The sequence below is a fragment of the Pseudonaja textilis genome, chromosome 3 (assembly GCF_049901715.1).
Source record: "Pseudonaja textilis isolate UNSWEBS1 chromosome 3, rPseTex1.2, whole genome shotgun sequence".
NCBI classification, from domain to species: Eukaryota; Metazoa; Chordata; class Lepidosauria; order Squamata; family Elapidae; genus Pseudonaja; species Pseudonaja textilis.
The window spans coordinates 63,969,949-63,983,811 of record NC_141992.1 but is presented as its reverse complement, the minus strand read 5'-3'; the positions used below and the strand labels follow the sequence as shown (position 1 = coordinate 63,983,811).

Sequence of the window (13,863 nt, the reverse complement as noted above, 5' to 3'; positions counted from 1 at the left end):
ATTGCAGCAGGTGAAGTTTCTGGAAGGTCAATTTTCATTGATCAAGGAACCAGAAAAGACAAATCTGGGAATTTAAGTCCATTCTTTCCATGTTTGGGACTAAAAAAGAGTAGGTAGGGAGTTCTTAAGCAAGCAAAGATTGTCCCATATACAATAGATAACATAATTGATATTTTAAGTTTTATCAACTCATCAGATTATAGCTGGACATAATTATCCTACAAATGTGAGATACAATACTCCTTTAGAACACTCTGGTAAGTGGTAGCAGAACTGTATAATTCTGTGTTTGAGCCAAAGCTGCTGGCTTTTGCTCATCCAGAAGGAAGTATATTTGAGTAGTGCTCTACTGGAAATTTGTTCTGCAATTTTAATGACTAGAGAAGTGAAGTGGCAGTTGCTATATTCTGTACCTGGGGAAATTCAAAAATTTCAGCAATGGGTTCTCTGCCCAGTTTTCGCCTTCCCCAGGCTCCGGAGGCTTTCCTTGAGCCTCTGGGAGGGTGAAAACTGCTTCCTCCAGGCTCCAGAGGCCCTCTGGAGGCCAGAAATGGGCCCGTTTCCAGACATCCGGAACTTCTGGGAGGCCCATTTTTCCCCCACCCCAAGCTTCCGTGCAGGTCCTGCCCTTACCTCTCATCCAAAATGTGCTGTGTGGAGACTCCTGGGAGGAGAGGGGAGGGGTGGCTGGGGCCAGCCAGGGGTGAGATTTGGTGGTTTGCTGAACTAGTTATAATGTAAGCAATGGGTCCGCCCAAACATGGGTGAACCCGTAGCAGCCCACCCATGGGTGGGATCTGACAGGGTCAACTACTGGTTGGGTGATTTACGAGGTTCGGTGATTTATGATGTGCTTCCTTGCACGCTGTGTGCACCTGTAAATCATCATCAGCCTGGTGCCTGGACAGCTGAGCAGCGCTGCGTGCCAAGAAGCAGCCTTTCAAAAAGCCCTTTTTTCCTGCTTTTTAAACTGCAGCTGTGCCTCGCACAGCAGCTGAAGTTGAAAACGCAGGAAATAAAGGTCAGGTAACAGCCCAGGCGGGTGGGTGGGCAAAAACATCAACAGACATAGAACCGGTTCTATGTCTGCTGCTCTTCAGAGCTACCGGTTCTACAGAGGTGGACAGAACCAATAGAAACCCACCCCTGAGCCCACCCCGGAGAATAAGCATGTTTGCATATGTAAAGGAGAGGCTTTAGAGGTGAAGCTGATGGGTTCATAGAAATATTACAGTGCTATGACTGTTGTTGCTTTTAAGTTATATGAATGGTGGTATTGGGGCAAATATCTTCATCATATTGCTGCTTTCCTATCTACAGGTAGTCCTTGACTGATGACTACAAACGAACCCAAAATTTCAGTCATTAAATGGGACATTTGTTATGTGAGTTTTGCTCCATTTTAAACCTTTCTCACCACGGCTGTTAAGTGAATTACTGCAGTTAAGTTAGCGACATGGTTAAGTGAATTATTTGCTTATCAGAAGGTGACAAAAGGTGATCAAATAATCCCAGGATGCTCTTTGATCACGTGACCATAGGGTTGCTACAACAATCTAAATGTGAAAAGCAGTCACGTGGTTTCTTTTTTCAATGATATAATTTTAAACGGTCACTAAATGAACTGCTAGAAGTCGAGAACTTCTTATATTCTTGTCTTCCCATGAAATGTGTTTAAAGGACTTAGTCTTCCTTCCTTGAGGTGGGACTGTAACTTGTAATTACTGAATTATTTCATGTGCTAAAGGGGGACAATTTCTAAGTATTGCATACTTTAGCTGTTTATTGAAAGAAAACGAGGAGTCTTCATCACTGCTCCTTTCAGAAAGCAGGAAATCAGAAGATTTCCATGAAAGTGCATGAAATCATATTTCAGCTACTTGGCAGAGATATGCACAAGTAGATATAATGAACTTCTTAACCATGAGGACCAAAACCCCACACAAGCACTGTGTATCAAATCATCAGTGCTATGAAATAACAGATTGCGAATAATCTTACAAAATTACATTTGATATTGTATTTTGTGGCAGTCCTGATATTGCCTTTCCGGGCAAAAGCAGCACAACTGGAAATGTAAAAATTCTTTTTGTCTCATCCATTGAAGCAGCAAATAAGATGCTATGAAAACAATAGAAACTTCTCCGAGTCATGCTTGTTATACATCGGTCCAAGTGGAACATGAACAGATTATCTGTGTGAAGATGCCATTAAGAGAAGGTATACTTTCTGCAGCCAACATGTCAAGTAGATTTTCAATTATTGCTGATGAAACTGCTGACATACCTGGTAATGAGCAATTGTTATTAGGAGTACATTTTATATACTTCTGGTACTGAAAGGATTATTTGAAAGGAGTTCCTTATTTTGGCTAGATTCAATGAATTGAAAGCTATCACCATTGCTCACTTGATTAAGTATGAGAGTGCAAATTCTTGCCTAAATCTAGGGGTTATTTGGCTAAACATATAGTGGGTGTTGTCCTATGGCAAGAAAAGAAAAACTGTTTCGGTTTCCTACGCAAACATAGACTTGATCTGGTGGGGAATTATTTCAAAGTCATCATTTCTTTTTCAATGAGAGTGCAAATGGAAAATACTTTATTCAAAGTGTTCAGTGACTAAATGTAGTGGACTGCAAAATACAAGAAAAACACAATTTTTCCACCATTTTGCAAATCTTTTTGATCAACTGAGCAGTGATTGCTGCAACTTTAGGGGAAAACACATTACAATGCATAGGATATGTCTTCAAGGATATCAACTTGCTGTTTCTTTCTTATCATAATTTGAACCTATTTGTCAAAATGGAAGTCAGTGACAAAAGTTCTGCAAGCCATTCAGCTTAATTTCATGCAAGTGTCCAATTTTTGACAAGACTTACTAAGAATCTCTCAGGGCTACAAGAAGACACAGAACATTTCAAATGAGCTGTTACAAAAATTCAACAGTAGCAGTCAAGATGGCCCCTGATTTTTACATTCCTAGATTATGTAGTTTACAGAAATACTGCTCAAATTATGTAACTCAATGGTGAGAGAATACATCTATCATTCAATCCATATAGCCCATTTGAACTGAATAATATTATCAGGAGAACACCAGGTTTTTCCAGAAAGCAAATAAGCCTTCATTTTTTTTCTCAGTTTGCCCAATATAAATAGCAAATCCTGGAGATAAGGAATTCAAAACAAGAATTGGAAAAAAAATATTAATGAAATTGTGCAATTGAAAATTTGCAAGCTGAAGTATACACCTGGTTTGAAATGGCCAAATAACACAAAACAATTATAATGCTAGAAAACTGACTTTTGAATTTGCTGCAACACACTCATCTATTTCCTTCAGCCCAGCCAGCAGTTCTGATCTCTTTGACACCACCAGTAGCAACCTATACAAGGGAAGGTCACTCAGAACAACCAGTACTGTGAAAACCTGGTTGAGATCAACAATAGCAGATGGCCAATTATCTGGACTTTGCATGATGAATGTTTGCTGAGGAAGATTAATGAAAGCAAGGACAAGCTACTTCAAACGCTGATTGACAAATTTGGGCAAGATCCCAGGTATCTACTTTATCTGTTTCAGGAATAGCTGGTAAAATATACAAACAATTTGAACAGAGATTTGGTAAGAGATGACAATACATATTCCTATGTTAATATTCATTCAATGTTAAATATTTCATAGAAGAAATCCAGGCTGATTAAGCAATGATTAAGTTTTCAGTTCTTGTTCAGTGACTTCAAAGATCCTGAAAACTGCTTAGGGACAATATATCATGTGTAAATGACTGAAAATATGATCTCCTCCAGGAGACTTTGAAGCCAATTTAAATATGTTATCATTTGTATGATATTGTGAAACCTGTCAAAAAGTCAGTGTGACTATGTATTACTCTTGTGTATTTTATGGTTTTATCTATGATTGCTTTAATCCTAAAATGTAAGATGCCTGGATGGATGGATGAATGGATGGATGGATGGATAGGTAGGTAGGTAGGTAAATAGGTAGATGATAGATAGATAGATAGATAGATAGATAGATAGATAGATAGATAGATAGATAGATAGAAAGATAGAAAGAAAGATCTTCTTAGAATTGTAGGTTTATATACTAGTAGTTTTATTGTACAGTTATTATGACATGGAAAGCTTATTATGATAGAAAACTATCAGATTTCCCAATGATTCATCACACACTTTTACAGCCCTTACTGCATACTTTCTGAGTTCTCTCTGTGTAGCAGTAACTTAAAAACATCCACAATTTCTTAATTTCCAAGCTGTCTTAAGAAAACCTGATTTCATTTTTTGCCTGAGATTTTGACCTTTCATATTTAGGTTCCTACATCTACTTCAGTATTCTAGCACTGCTGTTTGAAGAGGGTAGGGAAGTGCCACCTTTAAAATGCAAGAATGAGGAATAATCTAGGTTTAGATAATAGTAGCATATAGAGAAAGATATCACATGTTGCAAGAGAGACTTTTCCGGCAGGAATACAAGCCCTATGCTGACATAGTATTCTACTTACTGAATAATTAAGAACCTTCTGCTTCTACTTTTCCTTGGAGGTCCCCCATCCAATTACTGACCGTTTCCCACTATGGTTAACTTATAAAATCTGACAAGAGCAGAGCTCAAGTTAGAACACCTATTTAAACATTTATTTGGGTCAATGATACATTTAAAACCCTCTACTCTTACCTAAATATACAAATACAAAATATGAAACCGGAAAATTGGATTTGACACAAGTGGAAGCAGAAGCCAATTTTTTGCTAAAGAAAGGCAATTGTTTCTTTAAAATAATCATGTCTTTCATAGATGTACAGTAAGTACAGTGCTAATATTCTTCTATTTGTTTTTTATGCAATCTGGGGTGGTTGTTTTGTTTTTTTGCCAAAAATGTGTTGGCAGAACACTTTTTAAAATATCTTATCATTTTATGATCATGTGTCCAATGTCAAAAGTTCAAGTGACCAAGGTACACACAATATTTATGCACCCATCAGTTTATAATAACTTCATAAACCCATATAATGAACGAGTAAAATCATTCAACCCTCTCTTGGCATCCAAAATTCCAGCACAGGGCTGTCAATCTCCCAGCCACAGGCTGGATGTGTCACATGCTGGCCACGCCCATGACCACTTTAGTGAAGGGGGAAAAAAATCCCAATACATCATGTGATGCTGCCGTGACGTGAGTTTGACACCCCTGTTCTAGCAACAACTGAGAGCTCCATGAAATAATTCCATCTTCACTGCTTTCCTTAGAGAGGGCACTACCTGGATCTCAAGAGGCACTAAATTGCCTCATCTACTCCGGTAATCATCAAGCAGAACAGAACCTTTGGTAGAAACCAAGAGTGAAAAAAAGAATAAAATAAAACTTCACTTTTGTTGTAAAAATATTTGAGGAACAAACATAGCCTTCTCCAAAATTCCTTTTAGAATGCAAATGGGGAGATATGGTGTAAGATGGGGAGCAGGTCATTCTTGGAAAATGTGGGACCACTGTTTTACACCAGTCTTGCTTTCTAGTTCCCCAGTTTCAGACCTGGTACCTATCAGTAGACTGGCTATTTGTTGATGCTTAGAGTTGGCTCTGTCTGTCATAAGGGGTCCCTCACTAGTGATTTAATCATTGGTAAGAAGGCCAACCTGGCCTGTATCATGAAACCTGTCTGAGGAGGTTAGGCAGCTAGCTCTTTTGGATATATCCACAGCTGAGTGTTGGGTATGGCATCAGCCAAGTTCCTGGGACAGGGATACAAGTGTGGGAATTGTCATTCAAGCATTTAGTGTAGCCTTCAAGGAATGCTATACACTCACTCTCTCCCACCCTTCCTGTGTGTTTGTGTGTGTCTCTGTGTCTCTGTCAGAGTCTGTATATATGGGTACAGGTCACAGGATATGAGACACTATTCATGAAGTTGGGCTTTAGGAATATGTTGAGATTTTATTTTTGTATTTGTTTAATACATTTATATAGCTGCCCAACTCACATATAGAGACTCCAGGTGGCATCCAACATTAAAAATCAACAATGTAAAAACCCCAGAACCCCATCCATCAGTAGCAACAACAAACATGATCAGACAAGTCACTTTATTGCCTCTGAATCAACCTGGGATCCCCAGATCCATGTCTTCAGGGCCTTCTGGGAAAGTAGTAAGTAGGAGAAACCTTATTTCCAAGGGAATGTTGTTCCAAAAGAAAGAATCCCTTCTTTTAGGTTCTATCAGGGGAACTTCCTTAGTAAGTCGGACCCACAAAATATATACCTGCCTTCCATCTTCTGAGCTAGGTAAATATAACCAGGGGCAGAAGATCCTGTAAATACCAATGCAGGGCTTTAAAGGTGATAACCAGTACTTTGAATTGTACCTGAAGACAAATTAGCAACCACTGGCTTATACTTTTTAATAATAAATGTTTTATTTATTTATTGAGTTTTTAAATTATGTATGTTACATTGCCCGGAATCACTTTTTTGTGAGATAAGCATACATACAAATTTGATAAACAAGTAAATAAGTAAAATTTCATATATACTCATTAGAAACCAAATTTTATTAAATTAAAAATATTACATTTTAAAATCAATGTATGTATAGATTTTCATGACAGAACTGTGTTACTGTAATGCTTGTTTCTCTTGCTATGGGGAGAAATATTCATGTGCATGTAAATGCCCTCATTCAATTATCTTCAACGTAAAGCTATGAACTAAAAATATTTTGCATTAAATTGGAACAGATTGCTTATGGTAACTCTTGCATAATGAAAGGGTACAATGAAAAATTGCAATTCAAATTACTTTTCAAGTCTGTTCAATTTTATTTTAATTTTTATATAGAAAATTGCACAGTATAATTACAGCATGCTCATTTATTCATACCAAATCTCATGAGCAAATATGAAATATATTTATAAACTGTGTAAAATATATATTATATATTGTGTGTGATTAGAATCAATGAATTATAATAGAGAACATCAAATTGGCTATCATTCAACTTTTGTATTTCCATAAACAAGGTCTGGCATTGCTTTGTATAGAAAAATTGCAACTTATGAAAGTAACAACAGTTACAACTGATAATCCAAAAATATTAAAGTAACAACTTAATAGACAGTATTGTATTGTATAATCATTGTCCAAAGGAAAATTGGGGGCATTTAATTCAGTTATAGCTAGTATATAGCAGCAAGATTTTAGGTGGGCAAACTGGGTCCTGCAGACACAGCATGTTCTTATGTGTTTCCTGTCTTCCTTAGGTGCCATCCTGGTGGGGATGCTTATGATGGCTCGAGAAAAATTAAAGTGATACATTCATTGCCATCATTGACTCTTCTTCACGTGAAGTAGAAAGTAGGGTCACACACCACTCTGAACTTAAGAGAGAAGGATGCATGAGGAGAGTCAAACTGGCGGTCTGCAGGCTGATATATCATGTGCAAGCCATGCTCACCCCAGCTCCACAAGTAGGAAAAACATTGTGAAATGTCACATGATAACAACAGGACATCGTGGGTTTGACACCCGTGCATTAGAACATTTGGAGGATGTCAAATTGGATCTATCAGCAACAATTTAAAGCAACTGCATCTCTTCCTAGGATTGCACGATGTTAACGAAAGATGCATTTGGTTTAAGGAATTGCCAACAGAAGCTACTTATGTGAAATAACTTACTCCTTATAATTTTTTGAGACTAACCCATGTCAATTATTAAAAGATAAATTAAGATGCGTTTAAAATGAATCTGATAGCAGATGATAGTTGAAGCTCTGGGAAATGTAAAGATGGAATGGAAAGAATAGAATGCAATGTGTTTATTTAGCAGAGTTGGTAAAAGAGATAGATACAAATGAAAACAAATTGAAGAGATGCTTACTATGTTGGTAACTTTTCATAGACTACATTCCTTTTCAGATTTTGGGCTGTTTTTCCATGTACTATCTGACATATTCCTTAACACTAACAAAATTCCTTAATTTTTTTAAAAAGTTGCCTAGCGATGATTAAACAAAAAAAAAAGGAATATTGGCTTGGAAGGCTCAGGTTTAAAAGTTCAGTCATATCTGAAGTTTCTTAGAAGACCTTTGTAAGTCATGGTTTTTTTCCCTCAGAGGCAGAAAATATCTGGTGTTTTTTTTTCTGGAAACATATTAGAATCTAACTGGAATCTGGCCTATGTATTTATTCATGCATATGGAAAAGCATAGATAAAAAGCAGACTAATTCTAAAATGGCTACTGTCCATATAAAGCAATATATATGAATGATGCTTTTTGTTGGGCGATGATTTTAGTTTTACTATTAGTTATGGGAGCACTATTACAATTCCCTTCCTTAGCCAAATGCTGATGTCTAAAAGAACCCAAAACGATGTCCCTTTTGACTGGAGTTTAGATTTCCCAAAGATTCTTATTTTGATGTCCATTAATACCTATTAATATATACAGAGCTAGCACTGATGATATCACCTAGTTTGGGTAATGAAATCTGCAAAAAACCAACCAAGCTCAGAGAATACCTATAGTATATGTATGGTCAGTGGTGAGATTCAAATTTTTTTACTACCGGTTCTGTGGGCATGGCTTAGTGAGTGTGGCATGGCTCGGTAGGCATAGCAGGGGGAAGGTTACTGCAAAATCCCCATTCCCTCCCCACTCCATTAACCTGCTTTCCAGCTCATTCTCCTGTACAGGGCAACAAAAGAAGACGCAGCCAATCAGCAGAGAATAGATGTGGGTGGGGCCAGTCAGAGATGGTATTTGCTGGTTCTCCAAATTACTCCAAATTTCCACCACTGGTTCTCCAGAACTGGTCAGAACTTGCTGAATACCACCTCTGTATATGGTAGGGGCTGAGAGGGGCGTGTTCAGTTGCTGTTCTGCAGCTTTAAACTTTTCCACCTCTCCAGTTTTCCATTTATGATCTTCTTCTGACTTGCAGAAGATAGGATATTTTTATTTATAACTTGAGTTACCTCTGGGCCACATGAATGGTAGAATAGTGTTGCAAGCAATTCTTACAATAGGACCTTAGTTTGAACCAGCATAAATATTCTTTTTTTAAAAAAAAATCTTTTTAAAATGTGCATAGACTTTGCAGGAGCTGCTTGATACTGCTTGAATGTTGAGAAGAGGGGAAGCTGGTGGACCTGCTGTTCATTTAATCCTTTATGTACATTGTGAATGGTATGAGCATGTGGCCACACTGGAAATTTCCATGGCTCTAAATTGGTGGTCTAACCTATGATAGTGGTGTCATATTTTGCTACCTACAAAGAAATTTGCTCCAAGTTCACAGGCGTCAGGCTAACTCCTTGCTAACCTAATTTTTGAAGATGCTTTTTGACAAGACAATGCTTTGCATAGTTTCTTAAGCAAAGATTCTTTCAGGAAGTGATATGAATGCACATTTCTCTCCCCCCCCCACCCCACCCCCCGGCCTGTAGGGAATGAAGAAGGTGCTGTGTGTGGAGACGCTGCTATAGCAGAATAGGTTTAATGGGTCGTGAATTCTGCATTGAAACGATAGCTTCTCTATGACTTCTGGTCTGCTTTCACAGGCCCAGTGCTGAGCTAGAAACCTAGGCAGTAGACCTATTGCCTCAACAGCAAGTGCATTAGACTACATATGCTCAGCTCATTGACTCTGAAGGTAGCAGCCTTAAATGCCTCATTAAATTTTCATGGGTGACTGAGAGGAGCCAGGAGGAAACAAAACAAAACAAAACAAAAACAGTTCTTCCGTTGATTTGTTCTTACAGTATATGATGTTTTCCAGAAAGGGAAAAATAAATAAATAACAACACTGACATGTACAGCAACAAACTACTTCTCAAGAACCGGTCCATTGGGAGGATTTCTTCCCCCTCGCTCCACTCAAAATTTTATCTTTTCTGCAACACGCCTCATTAATGAAAAATGGCTGACGGTTACAAAGAAGTGTACAAAGGTGCAAGACTATGAAAGAATGAGTCAGAAATCTGATTTCCTCTCCTGTCCCCCCAAGGAATATGTCTTGGAATCAATAGAATTTCTTAACAAATCTCTTTGTAAATTAAGTTTTCTTTAGACATCACTCGCTCATATGCGTCCTGGTAAGTTCATGGTGGAAAGAAATAACCTCCTTGAAGGTATTAGCATTCACTCTGTTTTCTTCGTATAATAAACAGAATGTAACTATGTAACTAAGAATGTAACTATGTATAATTTTCCAGCAACTCTCTTTAACTCCACCATTTACGAAATTGGCAAATTAAAGTTAGTTTCTTTCCAGGTGTTATTAGCACCTCTCCCCCTCCCTTTTCACGAGTGGAAGTGGTGCGAGTGCGGAAAGGAGAAGAGAGAACGAAATAGATGCATTTGCTCGGCCAAAAGGCGACGGCGATTATGCCGTCGAGATGCCAGGCAAGGGGAGAGTTTTAGTTTTAAGTCTGCGGGACTTGGCAAATCCTCTGGCAAATCTCCCACATCCCCCCTCCCAGCTACTCTTAATGCGATTCCTTCCAGAGAACGCGGGGAGGGGGGAGGAAGAGAAGGCAAAACTGCAATTTCTTGCAAAGTTTGTCCTCGGTTTAGCATGGGTGTGTGGTATGTGTGTGTGAGAGAGAAGAGAACGGCGCTCAAAACAACTCGCGGTCGCCAACAGGCTGGAGACGAGAGGAAAGGCTCAAAAGGATGGCGCGAGTTCGCTTCGGCTTTCCCGGGTGAGTGGTCGCGTGAGGGGAATCCGGCGTGGGGTTTCTCTCTCTCTCTCTGTGTGTGTGTGTGTTCCTCCCTCTCCCCGCCCCACTCTTTTCACACGCCTGAGACATCCTCGCACCGCTTCACCCGGAGTAAGGTGTTTTTGTACACACATGCACCCACCCGCGCACGCACACACCCACCCCCTCGTTTCTCGAAAAGGGAGGAGGGGCACCTCAGGCACAACAAGGCATCCTGCTTCGGCTTCCCCTCTTTCCAGGCTGCCTTCGGCTTAACGCCGCCGCCAGTGGTGGCCTGAGAGGGGGGTGGAGAGGAAGAGGGAGGCGGATGCGCCCGGCGAGCGGAGGGTTGTTGGAGGGAGTGGGGGGGGGGAAAGAGAGAGAGAAATGGAGCGGCTGGCGGAGAGGCGCGCGAGCTGAGCCACCCAGCCAGCCAGCCAGCCGGGCGCGCGAGGCGAGGCGAGGGAGCACGCGGACACGAGGGGCCACCTCGCTCGCCGACCCTGCGCGCCATGGCCAGGAGGGACGGCTCGGCGGGGCGAGGTGAGTCCGCGCAGTGCAGGAAGGGTGGCGGGGGCGGGAGCCCGCTTCGCATTCCGGCGGGTCTGCCTGGCTGGGGGACGGGCGCAGCATGGCATGGCATGGCAACTCGGGCTTGTATCCCTGACCTTTGGAGACTCCTCCGGCGCCAAGTCAACTCCTCCTTCCGCTCTCGGCTCTTGGGCCTCGCTGGGCACATCTTAAAAGTCGAGGAGCCATTGTCCGCTGAGGAAGCCTCTCTGCCCACCCTCACCTCAACCCCCCCCGAGCCAGCTCCCTCCCTTTGCGGGACTTTTTCGGTGCAGACTCGGAGGCTTTTGAGGAACAGGTGTTGAAGGGGCAAAGCGGAGGGGCTCCCTTCTCCTGAATAACAGGTGTCGTTCTTTCTACCCTTGACGACTTCTTTTTTTTTTTCTGAAGGAAAACAAACTGGACACGTGTATGAAGGAAGGTGTCTCTGTGTGAGTGTGTGTGTGTGGAAATGCCGCGGACGCAGCAACATAACATAGGAGATGCATGTGTTTCATCTCTCTCTCTCTCTCTCTCGTTCTCCCCCTCCCCCATTGTATTTCTTCGAGTGCTTTGAAGCTTTACTCCACTGGTTAAAGACTGGTTGATCTCTTCCCTCCCATTGTGACTGCCGTTCCCTCTTTTCTCCTGCATGCTTCGCTTTAGAAATGTGGGTGGCAACCCTGTTCTCGTGCGGACTTATGTAGTTGAGAGACTCTAGTTTCTTCGGAAAGGACACCCGTCGTAAAAAGTAGCTTAGTGCGAGTAACCGTTATGTGTTACTTTAAAAAAAAGAAGAAGAAGAAGAAGCAGCCGGGAAACATCTTGTTTTGGCTGCCTTGAAACTGCTAGCTCCCCATCATAGGCGAGATGGGGAGGAGGGTCCCCTGTAATTGCTCTGGTGAGGAGAAATGCTTCAAGCTGCTCATTATTTCCCCCACTTCGTTACAAAGCAGATTCTACAGGCATTGACTGTTCATGCCATGCTCATTTCCAACTTGACTCCCTCTATTCTCTGGGCTCCCGCCCTTGCAAAGGAGGACTTCCTTGCTGCTCATGTCTTTAAACTGAACAGTGGAAGCTTTCTCCCAGATATGTGACATGTATTTGTAATAAGGCAGATTTGTATGCTTTGTGAGACAGACTTCTTATTCTATTACTCTGTCTGTGAAGCTCCTGTGAAAATGGGCTTCATCTCGATAATTTTATTCCCAACTAAATGGTAGAAGGGGAGAGGGAGAAACAAAAACATGTGATTGTGTGATAAAAGGAAAGAAAGAAAGAAAGAAAGAAAGAAAGAAAGAAAGAAAGAAAGAAAGAAAGAAAGAAAGAAAGAAAGAAAGAAAGAAAATAAGTCTTCAGGATCCCAGGGTTCCTGTTAGAAGGTTGAAGAGAGTGGAGTTTGTTGTGTGACAGAGTAATAGTTTCTTTTGTATCCTTTATAGCTGTACACAATGCCATGTTATTGTGACAGCCTGCAAAAACATGCCTTTTCTGCTTTTGTGTTTACTATTATGTACAGTTACATTGCAGATGCTTTAGTAGTTCCCTGGAGCTGTTCATAAGGTAATTGCACTTCAGATAGTCAAACAATTTCTCTCATTTCTATAGCTTTTATATCCCATAGAAGGAATTCCAGATACAAATTTTAAAAAAAGAAAGAAAAAGCAAGTCTTTTATTATTTGAAGTTGTACTCATTTTGAATTGAGCCAAAACTGATGTATACTTAGGGATGATCTTGATTTGCAATCTGTCATTTTTATAATGCATCTCCTGTGCATCATTGTGCTGCTCCCTACTGTTCATTTTTTAAAAATATCCATGATTGTGGGGACTCGTATTTTTTAAAACACTTATTTGTAGATTTTCCTGTTTTATATGATATATTAGGTGATCCGTGTCTTCTTTTTCTATATAAATGGGGAACAAAAGGCAAACTACAAGTTTCAAAACTCAGGTTGTCGGATTGCAAATTAGGGAATGGCTATGTCTTTAAGAAAATTCCATTACTTACAAGTGAGTTGTTTAACTGTGTATTATTCTCATAATGGAGTGAAAAGAAAGCTGTTTCAGGACATGGCAATTTGCCCTGTTCGCCATTTAGAGCTATTTAGTGATTTGCATAGACCAAATACCAATCCTGAGTCCTATGGAGTTTGCCATACTTACAGACCATCAGATATTTTTCTGCAGATGAAGCTATCAAAGGGAGAACCCAGCTCCGTGTGTGCTTCTTTCTAAATATGTAGGCTTTATCTCTGGTTTGTGATCTTGGACTGGAAAATTATATTGTGAACGGTTAGGTTGTACATGCTTTTACATTTGAAAGAGAACTGTAGAGAGTCACATAATGGTAAATTGACTTCAAGAACTTGCTAAAAGAAATAATTAAAATAAATTTTAATAAAAAGTAGGACTTTGAGGTCAGGATCCAGCAGTTTATAACCAAACCTTTGCTGTTAGGAATTTCACTCTGTTTTGGACCTGCATTTAGAAAAATGGAACTCTAATCTGAACGGGGAAGACTCTTCTTGTGCCAAAAGTATGCTGTTTAGGTTTAGGTTTTTCTCTTCCATAATTAAGAA

The 13,863-nt window shown here is 40.2% G+C and overlaps 1 protein-coding gene across 10 annotated transcripts in view; it reads left to right on the top strand.

Annotated features, from left to right (window-relative positions):
• The window catches only part of DAB1 (DAB adaptor protein 1), a 726,322-nt gene that overhangs the window by 446,396 nt on the left and 266,063 nt on the right, over positions 1 to 13,863 (top strand). Inside the window, exon 1 of one of the 10 annotated variants that reach the window (XM_087929977.1) lies at positions 11,095 to 11,271. The exons of the other annotated variants lie outside the window; for them this stretch is intronic. The gene's annotated coding sequence lies outside the window, so the exon portion shown is untranslated. Of the gene's footprint in view, positions 1 to 11,094; positions 11,272 to 13,863 lie in introns of those variants that run through there. 10 annotated transcript variants of the gene reach the window in all.